The 16,373-nt window shown below is 42.4% G+C and overlaps 1 long non-coding RNA gene across 3 annotated transcripts in view; it reads left to right on the top strand.

The window, feature by feature from the left end:
- LOC123595274 overlaps positions 1 to 16,373 on the top strand; it is a 165,072-nt gene that overhangs the window by 10,288 nt on the left and 138,411 nt on the right. For all 3 annotated transcript variants that reach the window (XR_006711102.1, XR_006711104.1, XR_006711103.1), the window contains exon 3: positions 9,437 to 9,560. This is a non-coding gene — a long non-coding RNA (uncharacterized LOC123595274). The remainder of the gene's footprint in view (positions 1 to 9,436; positions 9,561 to 16,373) is intronic.

Raw genomic sequence — 16,373 nt, forward strand, 5'->3', positions numbered from 1 at the left:
CAGGGGAGGGGCAGAGAGAGAGGGAGACCCAGAATCTGAAGCAGGCTGCAGGCTCTGAGCTGTCAGCACAGAGCCTGATGTGAGGCTCGAACCCAAAAACCACGAGATCATGACCTGAGTGGAAGTCAGATGCTTAACCATCTGAGCCACCCACGTGCCCCTGTAGCCTTTTTTAACACTTAACCATATTTTAGAGAGTTTTCCATGTAGTAAGTATAGCTCATTTCAATCCTATTGTATAGAGGTTCTATTTAACCAAACCCTATTGTTGGGTGTCTGAGGAGTGTTGAGTTCTTCATTATTACAAATGATGCACACTGAGTATCAGTAAAGCTGAGTGAGGATGGAATAAATTAATCAGTGCAAAGCACTTCACAGAGTACTTAGTAAAGAGCAAGCTCCTTATAAATGTTTATGTTATTTTTATATTGTCAAATAGCCCTCTATATAAAGATGAACTAATTTACATTCCCAACCACAGGGTGAGATGGCTTGGTTTCCCTAACTCCTTGCCAGTTTCAATTTTTGCCTTTTTGTATTTCTTTCTTGGTAAATGGCCCCTTCATGTTCTTTGATGGTTCTCTTCTTGGATTGCTCATTGCTTTAAAATTTTTAATTGATTTCTGTATTGGGCTATCAATCCTTTGTAATATGAATAACAAGTACTGTTTTCTCTAGTTTTTTTTTTAATTTTTAAAAATGTTTTATTTTTGAGAGAAAGAGAGAGAGCGCGAGCAAACAAGAGTGGGGGAAGGGCATGGAGAGAGCGGGAGACCCAGAACCCGAAGCAGGCTCCAGGCTCCGAACTGTCCGCGCAGAGCCCGATGCACGGCTCGAACTCAAGAACTGTGAGATCATGACCTGAGCCGAAGTTGGATGCTTAACCAACTAAGCCACCCAGACGCCCCTCCTAGTTTTTTTTAATGCTTGATTTTGTTTGCTTTAACCTTGCAGATGTTTTTCAGTTTAATATGGTGAAATCTGTCCCATCTTTTCCTTAGGATTTCTGTCTTTGCTGCCCTCCTTTAGAAAGTCTTTTGCCACAGAACAGGCTTAGAATTCAGTGGTGGTGAAGCCTTTCCTGCCTTATATTAACTCCATCAGGTTTCCTCTGAGGCTTCATTCTTCCTGGGCATGGTTTTTCAAATTGTATCAATGGAGTTCACAATACTAGACTACTTTAAATGTGTATGGGGGGCGGTGCCTGGGTGGTTCAGTTGGTTAAGCATCTGACTTCAGTTCAGGTCATGGGCTCAGGTCATGATCTTGTGGGTGGTGCGTTTGAGCCCTGATTTGGTCTCTCTGCTGTCAGCACAGAATCTGCTTCGGATGCTCTGTCTCTCTCTTTCTCTGCCCCTCCTCCGCTCATGCTCTCTCTCTCTCTCTCTCTCTCTCTCTCTCAAAAATAAATAAACATTAAAAAAATGTATATGGGAGGGGAATACTTTTATTAACTTTAAATCTACTTGTGAAGACATAAGATATATATATTAAAAATGAGTATTGTCTATCTTCTTCCAACCCAGAAAACACTTTTGCTCTTTTTATATTTTCTGCCTTTGTTTGCTTTCTAGGGAGAGTTCTGTCTTTACTGGAGCTATTCTTTTGGGGATCCAACAAAAGATAAATTGAATTTCAGATATATTTATTTGGGGTTAGAAGGATATATTTATGTGGTTTGCTATCATTTCGGCATATAGTTAAGTTATTGGTGGCTGTACCAGTGTAGAAATGACTTATGGGAATACTCTTAAAGCAGTAAGTCTAAAGTTTATTTAAAATTAGTCATTACATGAGTGCCTGGGTGGCTCAGTTGGTAGTGTCTACCGTGGTTTTGGCTCAGGTCATGATCTCACGGTTTGTGGGATTGAGTTCAGGGCTCAATCGGGCTGTGAGCTGACAGTGCAGAGCCTCAGAGTCTGCTTGGGATTTTCTCTCCTCTCTCCTCTCTCTCTCTCTCTCTCTCTGCCCCTACCCCCACACTCATACTCACACATCTCTCTCTCTCAAACATTAAAAAAATTTAAAAAGATTAGTCATTACGTAAAAAAACTTGACATAGCCTAAAATCACAGTTTACATATAAAAGAAATGATAGAGGTTTGATAGAGGTTTCCCCAAATTTGACAACAATCCAGAATATCTACATGACATTAATCATTGATGGGTTGGGAAGCCGAAAGAAACTTTTCTAAAGTCTTAGGAAAAACTAAATTGTTTCCCTCTTCTCTCTATAGACATTATAGTCCAAAAGTGATATCTGATGAAGAGGTAATCAAAAGATATGCAGGGAAAGGATATAGAAAAGGTAGCAAGGAGTTGTACCAGTTAATACAATGAAAAATATAATGTTTGTAAAAATTTTGTCATGTTTGTGGGTTTTGTCAGTTTTTAAAACTTGTAATTTCTTGTCATTTAATGTTTCGTTCTAAGTAAATGTTCAGGATTATACCTCATTTTACACTTTTTAAAAACTTAAATGAAACAGCATAAGCTTTAGGCCCCACAAAGGCTGCATCTGCCACTGCCTGTGCAGTGACTATTGATGGTGATTTAGAGTGTTTCATGTTACAGAGGACACTGGCCTGCCCAAGCTCGCATAGGTAGTCGTAGAACCAGGATCCAACCCCGAGCCTGTAAGGCTTCAGGGCTTTTTTCCCCCACTTTCCAAAACTGTCTTTTTAAAAAAAGTTTATTTATTTTGAGAGAGACAGAGACAGTGTGCATAGGGGAGGGGCAGAGAGAAAGGGAGACACAGAATCTGAAGCAGGCTCCAGGCTCCAAGCCGCCAACACAGAGCCTGACAGGGCTCGAACTCACGAACCGTGAGATCATGACCTGAGCCAAAACCAAGAGTTGAATGCTTAACCGACTGAACCACCCAGGTGCCCCCAAAACTGTCTTCTTTTGGATGAAAATGTACAGTAATCAACCCAAATTATAGGAATAATGATAATCTACTGGCCTCTTCTTCAGGGCCATACTCACAGTTGCTACTGAGGGCCCACTGCATTAATACTACATCAGTTGTGCTCTTTCTGGCTTTCACCAGTCCTGCTTTTGGCAACACTACTATCGTTTTCAGCTATTTTGTTGATGTAAAATGTGGTTGTCAGCACCTGGGCTGCCATGGTCCCTTTTTCTTCAAGAAAGGTAGACCCCAGGGCATACACTGGGATCATGCCAGTTCTCAGCTTGGAGGAGAACAGGGACCTCTGGGTCATACCCTTACAACATTCCAATATGAGTTTTTTTATGTTTATTTATTTTTGAGAGACAGAGCGAGAGTCAGGGGTGGGCAGAGAAAGAGGGCGGGAGAGGATATCTGCAGTGGGCTCTGTGCTGACAGCAGCAAGCCCGACTTGGGGCTTGAACTCAGAAACTGTGAGATCATGACCTGAGCCAAAGTCGGATGCTTAACTGACTGAGCCACCCAGGTGCCCTTCCACTATGAGATTTTAAACTGCAGCCCTCAGTAGGGCAGGTGGAGGCCAAAATAAGCATTTTGAGGGCCTGTGAAGAAAAGTGAAGCAGGGCTCACCTTCTTGAGTTAGAGCTGACTTGGCTCCAAGCCAGCTTAGGGAAAGCATTTTGCAGGTGTCCTCTCACTCCCAGAGACCGAGCCTGTACTTGCTTTACTCCTTCCTCCCCACTCTCCCTACTTAGCTATTAGTTCAACTCTCTCCCATAAAGGAAATGCCCTTTCCTCAAACAATTCGCCTAGGCCTGCCTTCAGCTCCAAAGCTCTGCCTTCCAGGACACCAGGTACCCGAGGGTGTTGTCTGTAATTGTTCACTTTGTGCTACAAACTCAATTTTCAAAATTGGATCCCAAGTCTCATGAGCTGTCAGACCTTGCTTGGCAAATGTGATGGTTATCCTCACCTCTGGGTCTTTATGACATAGCACAGATCTGAAGTCTTCAAAACTGGCATCAATTTATAAAAGGTCTTGGTGGTGGAAGACAACATGTGCTAAAACAGAACTTTGAGTGAGGCAGCCTGCCGATCTCCAAAAGCTCAAGAGGAAGGGCTCATGAGAGCAGTTTGGGTGAAAACTGCTTTGTTTATTTGTTTATTTTGGGGTGGGGGGTGGGTTGTTTCCCACCTCCTACAAGGGCAGCTTTATTTTGATATGCAACATAGTTGTGCCCCAAGCACAGATCTTCCCAACTGCCAGGCCCCGGTATTTTGACCTGCCTTCCTCTCCCTCTTCAACTCAGGTGTGCTCCAGTTCTGATCTGATCACCCTGAGCAAACTCATTGAGGGGTTTTGCAATCTTTGAACAATCCTTCAGCCAGCTCCTGTAGTGTCTGCTGAATCCCCTTAATGTTTTAAAATGTTGGGACCTGACCAGTGATATTTCTAGAGTCTGCCCATCCCTTCTTGTGATTTTATATGTCCACTGTATTTTATTGAGGTCTGGCAGGCCTGGCATTTGTCAAGGGACAGTTTTAGGCTGTTTCCCAGGTGATTCAGTAATATAAGGAGCCATTGTTCTCCAGAGCTCTGCCAAACATAATTATGCCATCTAAACATATAAGCACCTTTAGGTAATTCATATCACCAAATGCTTTTTCCATCAAACTCTTCAAGGTGTCTGTGGCTCCAAAGATGTGTGGAGCAGCCTTTCAAATAGGTAAAACCTCACAGAGCAGATGAAAGCTGTCTTCTCTGGCCCAGTCAGACATAGGGATTCAGCAATAGCACTTCTCAAACATAGTGCTGGAAATTACTGATTCCCTACCATGCAGTCTAGAGGTTAATCTGGACACAGAACTTTCTGTAAGGTGGAGAAAGATAATGGAAGGTCAGTACCCCTGTCCTGCACCTAAGTCCCCTTGCCAGCCTGAGTCTGCTCTCTTCTATCATGAGCTTTCCTTTTTCCCCTCTCCATTTTTGTTTATTCAGCTAAATAGTAGTTCTTAATACTGACTACCTAGTATAATCTGTGGAGTTTGTTATAAATTTTTTTTAATGTTTATTTATTTTTGATAGAACACGAGCAGGGGAGGGGCAGAGAGAGAAGGAGACACAGAATCCGAAGCAGGCTCCAGGCTCTGAGCTGTCAGCACAGAGCCCGACGTGGGGCTCGAACTCACAGACCGCGAGATCATGACCTGAGCCGAAGTCGGACGCTCAACCGACTGAGCCACCCAGGCACCCCTGTGGAGTTTGTTATAAACATCTATCCTTGAGCCTCACCCTCCCCAAGACATCCTAACATTTTCTAAACACCTAGTCTATGCTAGGTCCTATGCCCTGCGCTAGGAGGAGAGGCAATTTAGTCATGATCCCTGCCTCCATGTAGTTCATAGTCAAGGGGCAGAGACAAATACATTAAAATGTATAATTCACAGAGAAAATATGGTATAACTCCATATTCTTTCCTTTCTTTTAAAAAAATTTTTTAATGTTTATTTATTTTTGAGAGACAGAGTGAGTGGGGGAGGGCCAGAGAGAGAGGGAGACACAGAATCAGAAGCAGGCTCCAGGCTCCGAGCTGTCAGCACAGAGCCCCGTGTGGGGCTTGAACCACGAACCGTGAGAACACGACCTGAGCCGAAGTCCAACGCTTAACCGACTGAGCCACCCAGGCGCCCCATCTTTCTTTCTTTTTTAAATGTTTATTTTTATTTTTGAGAGAGCCAGAGTGTGGGCAGGGGAGGGACACAGAGAGAGGGAGACAGGATCTTAAGCGGGCTCTGTGCTGTCAGCACAGCGCCCCATGTGGGGCTTGAACTCACAAACTGGGAGATTATGACCTGAGCCAAATTCAGACACTTAACTGACTTGAGCCATCCTGCTGCCCCTCCTTGGTCTTTTCTTAATCTAGCTTTTTTTCTCACAAAACTGTGCCAGTATTAGTAAGGCAAACATAGATTCATTCAACAAGTCCTGGTATATAGGAGGAGGAGGCTTTCTTGGGTTTTTGGATGACATAAATTAAAAATTAAAAAAAAATAGTAAAATGTGAATGTCCATAGAAATTTTATTTGTAATAGCTCAAAACTGGAACACAGCCCAGATGCCCTTCCATGAATGAATGGTCACACAAACTAGTATATCCATACCTAGAAATACTACTTAATAAGAAAAAGGAACAAACTATCGACACTTGTGACAACCTGGATGAATCTCTATACAGTTATTCTGAGTGAAAAAGGCTAATTTGAAAAGGTTATAACTTGTGTGATTCTATTTGCATAACATTCTTGAAGTGACAGAATTATACTGATGGATATTTAGTGGTTGCTAAGGGTTGGGGAATTGGAGAGGGAGGGAGGTAAGTGTGGCTATAAAAGGGTAACACGAGGGATCCTTGTTGTGATGAAAATGTTCTTTATCTTGATTGTGGTGGTGGTTATGCAAGGCTATATGTATGATAGAATTATATAGAATTAAACACCCACCGCCCCATACACTCAGACATAAATGAGTACATTTATAACTGGTAAAATCTGAATAAGCAAGGAAGATTATACCAATGTCAATTTCTTATTTATTTATTTGTTTTTAAAAATTTACGGCTTTTGCTATTAGGAGATTTAAAAAATTTTTTAAACGTTTATTTTTCAGAGAGAGAGAGAGAGAGAGAGAGAGAGAGACAGAGTGTGAGCAGGGGAGGGGCATAGAGAGAGGGAGACACAGAATCTGAAGCAGGCTCCAGGCTCTGAGCTGTCAGCACAGAGCTGGATGCAGGGCTTGAACTCATGAACCAGGAGGTCATAACCTGAGCCGAAGTCAGACATTTATTTATTTTTTTAAATTTTTTTTTAATGTTTTATTTATTTTTGAGACAGAGAGAGACAGAGCATGAACGGGGGAGGGGCAGAGAGAGAGGGAGACACAGAATCGGAAGCAGGCTCCAGGCTCTGAGCCATCAGCCCAGAGCCCGACGCGGGGCTGGAACTCGCGGACCGCGAGATCGTGACCTGAGCTGAAGTCGGCCGCTTAACCGACTGAGCCACCCAGGCGCCCCCGAAGTCAGACATTTAACCTACCCAAGCACCTGTCTTGTTTTTTTTTTTTAATTAAAAGTTTTTTTTTTTTTTTTTTTTTAGTTTAGTGAGAGAGAGAGAGAGAGAGAGCGAGCGAGCATGTGAGCAGGGGTGAGGGGCAAAGGGAGAGAAAGAGAGGCTCAGTGCTCAGCATGGAGCCTGATGCAGGGCTTGATCCCACTACCCTTGGATCATGACCTGAGCTGAAATCAAGAGTTGGACACTCAACTGAGCCACCCAGGCGCCCCAATTTCTTGATTTTGATATTGCACTATAGTTATGTAAGATGCTAGCATTAGGAGCTCACTATAGTTGTATAAGATGCTAACATTAGGGGCTACTGAGGAAACAGTGCATGGGACTTCCCTGTACACTTCTTGCAATCTTCTTTGAATGTAATTATTTTGAGAAAATAATAGTACAAGAAGTTACTAACCAGAAGTCAAAGGATTAAAAGCGTTAGATACATTTATAAATGCAACACTATAAATGGCTACATCAGGAGAAGCTGGGAATATTGTTACTCCTTAATGTTATATAAAGAAGACAAGCAGTCCTTCTCCAGGAGTATCAAATTTAAAAAATAGGGGTGCCTGGGTGGCTCAGTTGGTTTAAGCATCTGACTTCAGCTCAGGTTATGATCTCGCGGTTCTTGAGTTCGAGTCCCACATCAGGCTCTCTGCTGTCCATACAGGACCCTCTTTGGATCCTCTCCTCCCCCCTGCCCCTCACCCTGCTCACATTCTTTCTCTTTCTCAAAAATAAACATTAAACATTAAAAACATAGGTAACTTTCATTTTTTCCAACTAAAAAAGATTGTTTCTTGTGGAAAATTTAGAACATGGAGTTCAAAAAAGGTCATTGATAATCCTATTAATTTGAGATAACCATTTTTTTTCAACATTTAAGGTATATCTTTTCAGTTTTTTTCTGTGCATAAAATTAAAACAAATTTCACAGTCAGCAATAGATTTTTCTTGTCTTTCAAGAGTCTTGTATTAATAGTACTTTAATGTATATACAATATTCTATCATGTGGACACTGAATGAATTATTTACCCAGTCCTCTGTTTTGTATATTTAGATTGTTTTCAGTACTATAAATACTACCGCAATACACATCATTGCACTTGCACCTTTGTGTATATCTCTGATTACTTCCTTAGTATAAATTCTTAGTAAAATTACAGAGTCAAAGCTTATGTAAAAATTTTAAAGTTTTTTTTATTTTTTTATTTTTTTCAACGTTTTTATTTATTTTTGGGACAGAGAGAGACAGAGCATGAACGGGGGAGGGTCAGAGAGAGAGGGAGACACAGAATCGGAAACAGGCTCCAGGCTCTGAGCCATCAGCCCAGAGCCTGACGCGGGGCTCAAACTCACGGACCGCAAGATCGTGACCTGGCTGAAGTCGGACGCTTAACTGACTGCACCACCCAGGCGCCCTTAAAGTTTTTTTTTTTTACGGTTGGCTAAATTGCCTGCTAGAAAGGTTGTATGAATGTTCCTTCTTTGTGGAACATTTTCCAGAGAACGTTTTTTTGTTGATAATGTTAGCAAGTGGGTAGTAGGCTGGATAGACCGACTGTGGCAAATTTTCTGTCCTTGGTACAGTGTTATAGGATCTAGCACAATGCAAGGTTCACACGAGGCCCCTAAACAATATTTGCTGACTTAATATCCTTTATAATACATTCCTGGAAACTCTTATGTTGGGCACATGGGAAACAAAATCATCAAAATACTAGTGTGCCTTAGCCCTGAATTATAGCACTGACACCTTGTGAAGTTGTGAGGGAATGAACAGGTACATCTTGATTGGGAGGAAGGACTTGGGAAAAGTTTGGAGACTTTAAAGTGGGAAGTGTGGAAATAAAGGAAACCTCATTTAAAATGGAGTCGGGGGCACCTGGGTGGCTCAGTTGGTTAAGTGTCTGATTTCAGCTTAGGTCATCATCTCGCAGTTCGTGGGTTCAAGCCCTGCGTCGGCCTCTGTGCTGACAGCTCGGAGCCTGGAGCCTATTTTGTATTCTGTGTCTCCCTTTCTCTCTGACCCTTCTGCTGCTTGCCCTCTGTCTCTCAAAATAATAAACATGAAAAAAAAATTATCATGGAGTCAGGAAGTCCTGAAGGGGCAGCTCTCATGCATTACCAGTTGCTGGAAGAAGCCTATCTCACACTCCCCAAGAGGGAGCAGCTTACTTACACCAGCAGGAGGAAGATTTTCTCCTTGTCCAGCAACAACCCGGTCAGTGAGAATGCAGTGGAATAGCCCCTCCCAGCTTCCTCCTTTCCCCTGTAAAAGCTGGCCCCTCTCTGCTGTTTTCCGGATCTGTCTGTTAACCATAGTTTTCCTGCCCTGAATTGCAATTCCTCTGCTATATCTGAGTAAAGTCATTTTGCTGGTAAAATAACTGGCTCTTTTGTTTTTTAAGGTCAACATTATACGGTGACCCAGATGGGACCCAAAAGAGATGAACCCCTGAGGAACTAATGACCCTCAGAACCATGTGAAGTACCCACTTGAGTGCCTAGTACTCTCTGCTTCCTTTTAGTTTGGTAAGTCTCTTCTCGGATCCGAGCTCCCTGCTTTCGGTTGAGCTCTCCGACTTTATTCTCGATCTGTTAAAATTGTGTGTGTGTGTGTGTGAAGGTGTTGTCTTTCCTGGTGAGTAATCTGTTTCCTGAACCTTCTTTTGAGTAATGGGATCTCAATCTGCTAAATTTTCTCAGGAGGGTCCTCCTTTTGGGACCCCAGCCAGTTTTTATGTTTAAAAACTATGGTACTTCCTCATGTGCATTTTCAACTAATTGGGCCAGGTTAACACAGAATAACTTAGGACTCCAGTGGCTGTTATGGGGAACTTTTGATCTTCCCAAACTTTTTTTTTAATATTTATTTTTGAGAGAAAGAGAGAGAGAGATAGAGACAGAGAGAATCCACAGAAGAGAGAGAGAGAGAGACAGACAGAATCCAGAGCAGGCTCATCACTGTAAGCACAGAGCCCCACATGGGGCTCCAACTCACGAACCTGAGTCAAAATTGGACGCTTAGCTGACTGAGCCACCCAGGCACACCTCTTCCCAAACTTTCTTAGAACCAAATTCGAAGCTCTAAAATAAAACAAACTGAATGGGACACCTATTTCAATTAATATCTTGACGCTTCCAAGAGTATCCAAGACTCTAAAATCTTGTTTCTACAAAAACCATTTTAAATTAACCAAGGTGAACAAATAATAGAAAGAATGCAAAAAACCTTTTGAGGGCTCTTTCTTCCCTTTTGTCCTCTTTGTCTCTGTCCCCACCTCCTTTACATCCTCTGCTTCCTCATTCTATTTCTCTCAGTGAACTTCCCCTTTGTCTCTGAACCTCTTCCCTCTCCCTTCTCTGAACCCATTAGAACCTGCCCCTTTAAAATTAAACTCTTGGACAATCCTGATGCTAAGCCCCTAATTTCTTTCCCATGTCCCCTGGACTAAGGCTGAACTATGAGCCATAGTGAAAGATTTTGCTGGAGTTACTGACGATCCTTTTAGATTTGACAAGGAATTTAATATAGTCATCTAGACCTACCAACCAGGTTCCTCAGATTTGTACCAGCTAGTTCACATGCTTGTTGGTAAAGGCCAGGCCCAACGCTGGATGAAAACAGCTAATTGGGATGATCCTGAAAAATCTTTAGAACTTTAAATGAGAGATCAACCCCATGCCTTTTTATATGATCAGGCTGGGAAATTGCTAAATGACTACCTGGCTCCCTAGGGCTTTCCCAAAACTGTTGATTGGAATAAGATTGAGACTCGCTCCCAGAAACCCATGAACCTGTGCACGACTATTACTGTCATCTCTAAACTGTTACTAAGGAATATTCTGGTCTCCCTATGGATGTTGAATCCACTCAGCTACCCTTCAACTCTGTATTCATTAAAGCGCTGAACTGGGATTTTCCTCTTGTAAGTTAAAAGGGCTAGGATGGAATGGGACACTGTCCACGCAGATTTAGTCATTTTAGCAAACTGGCCCACCCACACCCTAGAGAAGTCAACTACAAGGAAGACCACTAAAATCCTTAATTTTCAACTCCCAACAAACGGAGGCCCATAAAACAAAACCAACCCTCTCCTGGTCTCTGCGATTATTGCAAACAAACAGGACATTGGAAGGAAGATTGTTCCAAACATAAGCGTTGCAGGTGCCTTCAGCCCTCTAACTGACCTTTCAGTGCCCTCCAAACTCCCAACTACAGGACTCAAAAGAACTGCAGAGGCTTTTCTCAATCCTTCCTCTTCACCAACTTGGAGGAAAAACTCTCCAGATTTGGGATGATCTCTCTCTGTCCTTATGACACCAGACGTACACTCTCAGTGCTCAACTCCACTGTTTAAATTTTTTTTTGTTTATTTATTTTTGAGAGAGAGAGAGAGAGAGCAAGCAGGGGAGGGGCGGAGGAAGGGAGGTGGGGGGGGAGGGAGAGAATCTCAGGCAGGCTCTGTGCTGTCAGCATAGAGCCCAATGTGGGGCTTGAACTCACAAACTGTGAGATCATGACCTGAACTGAAACCAAGAGTCAGACGCGTAACTGAATGAACCACCCAGGCAGCCCACAACCCCACTGTTTAAACAGCCCCTGCTCAGAGTACTTAAATGTTTCAAGTAGTGGGGGTCTCTAATAAACCTCAACAGGTTCCTGTCTTTTTTTAAAAAATTTTTTAATGTTTATTTATTTTTGAGTGAGAGAGAGAGAGAGACAGAGCGTGAGCCGGGGAGAGGCAGAAGAGAGGGAAGACACAGAATCTGAAGCAGGCTCCAGGCTCTTAGCTGTCAGCACAGAGCCCGATGCAGGGCTTGAACTCAAACCATGAGATCACGACCTGAGCCGAAGTCAGATGCTCAACCGACTGAGCCACCCAGGCGTCCCAATAGGTTCCTATCTTTAAAACAATTCCTTCTTGTTTAGACCCTTTGAGAGATAACTCCTTCTTCTTAGTTCCTCTGCCCTATTCATTTATTGGGCTGAGATTTCGTAGAAAAATATCATATTGCAATTTTTTTCTCCTGAAAGGGGGAAGTAATTCTAGAATTTGATAGCAACAACTAAAATTGCCAACTAGGTGAATCAGATGACCCTGCAACGTCTTTTATTTGCTCCATCAGATTTTTCACTGTGATTGATTTCTTTGTGGATAAGGCCAGTCAATATCTCTTTGCCTTTTGGGGAAGGAAAACAGTGTATTTGTACAGTAATGCCCCAGGGTTTTACTGAAAGTCCTTCCTACTTCTCCCAAACCTTAAAAGTGGATTTAGCTGATACCAAGTTACCTGGAAGTTCTGCTTTATTACAATACTTAGGCGACTTGCTTCTCTGCTCCCCTTCTCAGGTGGCTTTGCAGGAAGACAGCCTTCACCAGTTCAGGCTGTTAGCCTTAAAGGGACACAAAGCTTCCCAGGAGACACTGCAGTTTACTCAGACTCTGGTTTGATATTTGAGGCACCTGAGTTCAGAACAAAGACTACATTTAGATCCAGTTAGACTTCATGGCATCCTGAGCTTCTCCAAACTAAGCCAATTACAAGGTTTTCTCAGGCTGGCTGACCACTGTGCAAATTGGATTCCAAACTCTCTTGTGGTAATGATCTTAACCCTGCCACCATTCTTCCTTCTCTGTGGACAATACTCATGACTCCCCGTGTTGGCTTATAGCAAACTCCTTTGGATAAAGTGAGCTTCTTGTGGTTTACCAGTAGTTCTTATTTAAAAGGTGAAAATGGCAAATATTATGTTGGGTATGCTATTACAATTTTTTTGAAGTCCTCAAGGCAGCAGCTTTGCCCTCAGCTACCTTGGCCCGACAGGTTGAATGATATGTTTTTGCTTGGACCTGCATTTTAACCAAGGGCAAAACTGCAAATATCTATACCAACAGTATGTAGGCCTTTGGGGTAGCTCCTGACTTTGGGATGCTATAGAAATACTGAGGCTCCCTCACGTACAGTGGGGACAAAATTAAAAATGGCCTTAATATTCAGGGATTATTAGGTGCCATACTCTTGCCAGATGCTTTGGCCAGTATCAAGATCCCTGCACATTCCAAACTGGATTCCTTACAGGCCGGAGGAAACCACCTTATTGATATTTCCACAAAGAACACTGCTCTCAAAGGAACTAACAACCAGACTTCTGTCATGATCCAAAGGGATATCCCCCGCACAAATGATAATCTCAAAAATTGACTAGAGATGCCCAACAGTCAGCCCCAGAAAGGAAAATCAATATTGGAAACCTAATAACTGTTGGTTCGATTAAGAAAAGAAAACTCTGGGTTGGGCCAAATAATAATCCAGTGTTGCCAGAGACTCTAAAGTTTCCATTACGACTACTGTACATGTATCCAGTCATTGGTCTTCTGATGAAAATGAAAACATTTATGAGGCCTTTGGGGCCAATACTAGTGGGTAAATATTAGCAAGGCCATAGAATGCCTACTTTGCTTGCCCCACCTGCCTGAAATACGATTCAGGAAAACCTGTCTGCATTGTTCCTCGACACTTTAATTTGCCCAATAGACCACTCAAAGTTTGGCAGATGGGTTTTATTCAGCTTCTCCCAATCTCATGCATATAACTATGTTTTGGTAATGGTTTCTATGTTTTCTCACTGGACTGCCACTTTGTGGCTAAAATCCTACTAGAAAAGATCATCCCTACCTGGGGGATCCCTCTTGAACTTCATAGTGACTAGGGAACGCTTCAACAGGTCTGTGCTGTTTGGCCAGTGTTACAACACTTCCACTGTGCTTACTATCCTTAATCATCAGGGCTAGTCAAACACACTAATGACATCCTTAAGAAGAATATGTAGAGACCCTTCAAATACACTGGGCAAAAGCACTGCCATTAGTTTTTCTAAATCTCAGGTCTATCTCTATTGGAACTTATAAACTCTCACCCTTTGAGATAATCACATGATGGCCAGTGTACTTGGCTCCTGCTTCTTTCGATCCACAAATGGTAAAGGAGGATATACTTCAGTATTGAAAAGGCCTAATTGCTTCTGTTGAGAATAACTATGCTTTAGTAGAACAATCTTTCCACAGTGTGTCCCTGGGAGACAAAGACCTTAAGCATCATGCCTTGCAGCCTAGAGATTTCACCTGTTGGAAAATACATTTCCAGAAAGACTCTCTTCAACCCTGTTGGAAAGGCCCCTATCAGGTACTGTTAACCAACCCTTCTGCTGCCAAACTCCAAGGAAATGACTCTTGGATCCATGTGTCACACCTTTTTTTTTTTTTTAAAGATTTTATTTTTTAAGTAATCTCTACACCCAATGTGGGGCTTGAACTCACAACCCCGAGATCAAGAGTTGCATGCTTTTCCGACTGAGCCAGCCAGGCACCGCCCCCCATGTGTCACATCCAAAGAAAGCACCAAACCCTGACTAGATCTGCATGTCAGCTGATGACCTGGAAATAAAGATTTCCAGGAATTGAAGCAGACGACACCTGAAGGAGACAGCTTTCCCAAGATGACTGGGCCAGACCTGTATACCTTTTTCTTGCTGCTGCTTCTTACCTTATTTTCTCCCTTTCTTTCATGGCCCAATCTGTTGCAAAAAGGGAACCTTTCTGACTGTTGGATCTGACATACCAGAAACTTTGATCTGTTCTTCCCTATTTATTTTTTTAAAAGTTTATTTTTGAGAGAGAGGGTGAGCGTGCAAGCAGTGGGGGGAGGGAGGGTGAGAGAGAGAGGGAGAAAGAATTACAAGCAGCCTCTGTGTGGAGCCTGATGTGGCGCTCAAACCCATGAACCATGAGATCATGACCTGAGCCAAAATTCAGAGCTGGACTCTTAACCGACTGAGCCACCCAGGCGTCCCTATTCTTCGCTATTTAAATATTTTTTGTTCCCCTGAACCCAAGGAAAATACAAATGAGCTAGCTTCTCTTTGTAAGGCTTTTAGAAAAGACCACTTTACAGGAATAAGACAAGGATGTCCACTCTCACCATTACTATTTAACATAGTATTGGAAGTCAGCCTTCAGTGATCTGACAACAAAAAGAAATAAAAGGCATCCAGATTGGCAAGGAAGAAGAGAGGCGTTCACTATTTACAGATGACATGATACTCTATGTAGAAAACCCAAAAGACTTCACCAAAAAATTGCTAGAACTAATACATGAGTTCAGCAAAGTCATAGGATATAAAATCAAAGTACAGAAATCGGTTGCATTTCTATACACCAATAACGAAGCAGGAGAGAAAGAAATCAAGGAATTGATACCGTTTGCAATTGCACCAAAAACAGTTAGATGCCTAGGAATAAAGCTAACCAAAGAGGGTAAAAGATCTGTACTCTGAAAATTATAGAACACTGGTAAAAGAAATTGAAGAGGACACAAAGAAATGGAAGAGCATTCCATGCTCATGGATTGGAAGAACAAACATTTTTTTTCTTAGTTTTTTTTTGAACTTACGTTTTTTTTTTTTTAAGTTTATTTATTTTGAGAGAGAGAGAATGCACACACAAGCAGGGGAGGGGCAGAGAGAGAGAGAGAGAGAGGGAGAGAGAATCCCAAGAAGCAGGGGGAGGGCAAAGAGAGAGGGAGAGAGAGAATCCCAAGCAGGCTCTAGGCTGTCAGCACAGAGCCTGACATGGGGCTCAGTCTCACAAACCATGAGATCATGACATGACCCGAGATCAAGAGTCAGACGCTTAACCAGCGGAGCCACCTAGGTGCCCCAGAACAAACATTGTTAAAATGTCTATGCTACCTAAAGCAATCTACACATTTAATGCGATCCCCATCAAAATACCACCAGCATTTTTCACAGAGTTAGAACAAATAATTCTAAAATTTATATAGGACTACAAAAGACCCCGAAGAGCCAAAGTAATCCTGAAAAAGAAAAACAAAACTGGAGGCATCATGATTCTAGATTTCAAGCTATATTATTATTGTTTTTTAAGCTTTATTTATTTTGAGAGAGAGAGAGAGAGAGAGAGAGAGAGAGAAAGCCAGTGGGGGAGGGGCAGAGAGAGAGAGGGATAGAGGATTTGAAGCAGGCTCTGTGCTGACAGCAGAGAGCCTGATGCAGGGCTTGAACTCACAAGCCATGAGATTATGACCTGAGCCGAAGTTGGACACTTAACCAACTGAGCCACCCAGGTGCCCCTCAAGCTATATTATAAAGCTGTAGTCATCAAGACAGTATGGTACTGGCACAAAAGCAAACACATATATCAGTGGAACAGAATAGAAAACCCAGAAATGGACCCACAACTATATGGTCAACTAATCTTTGACAAAGCAGGAAAGAATATCCTTTGTTGAAAGATGGTCTTTTCAACAAATGATATTGGGAAA

This window comes from Leopardus geoffroyi, chromosome X (assembly GCF_018350155.1).
Source record: "Leopardus geoffroyi isolate Oge1 chromosome X, O.geoffroyi_Oge1_pat1.0, whole genome shotgun sequence".
Classification (NCBI taxonomy): Eukaryota; Metazoa; Chordata; class Mammalia; order Carnivora; family Felidae; genus Leopardus; species Leopardus geoffroyi.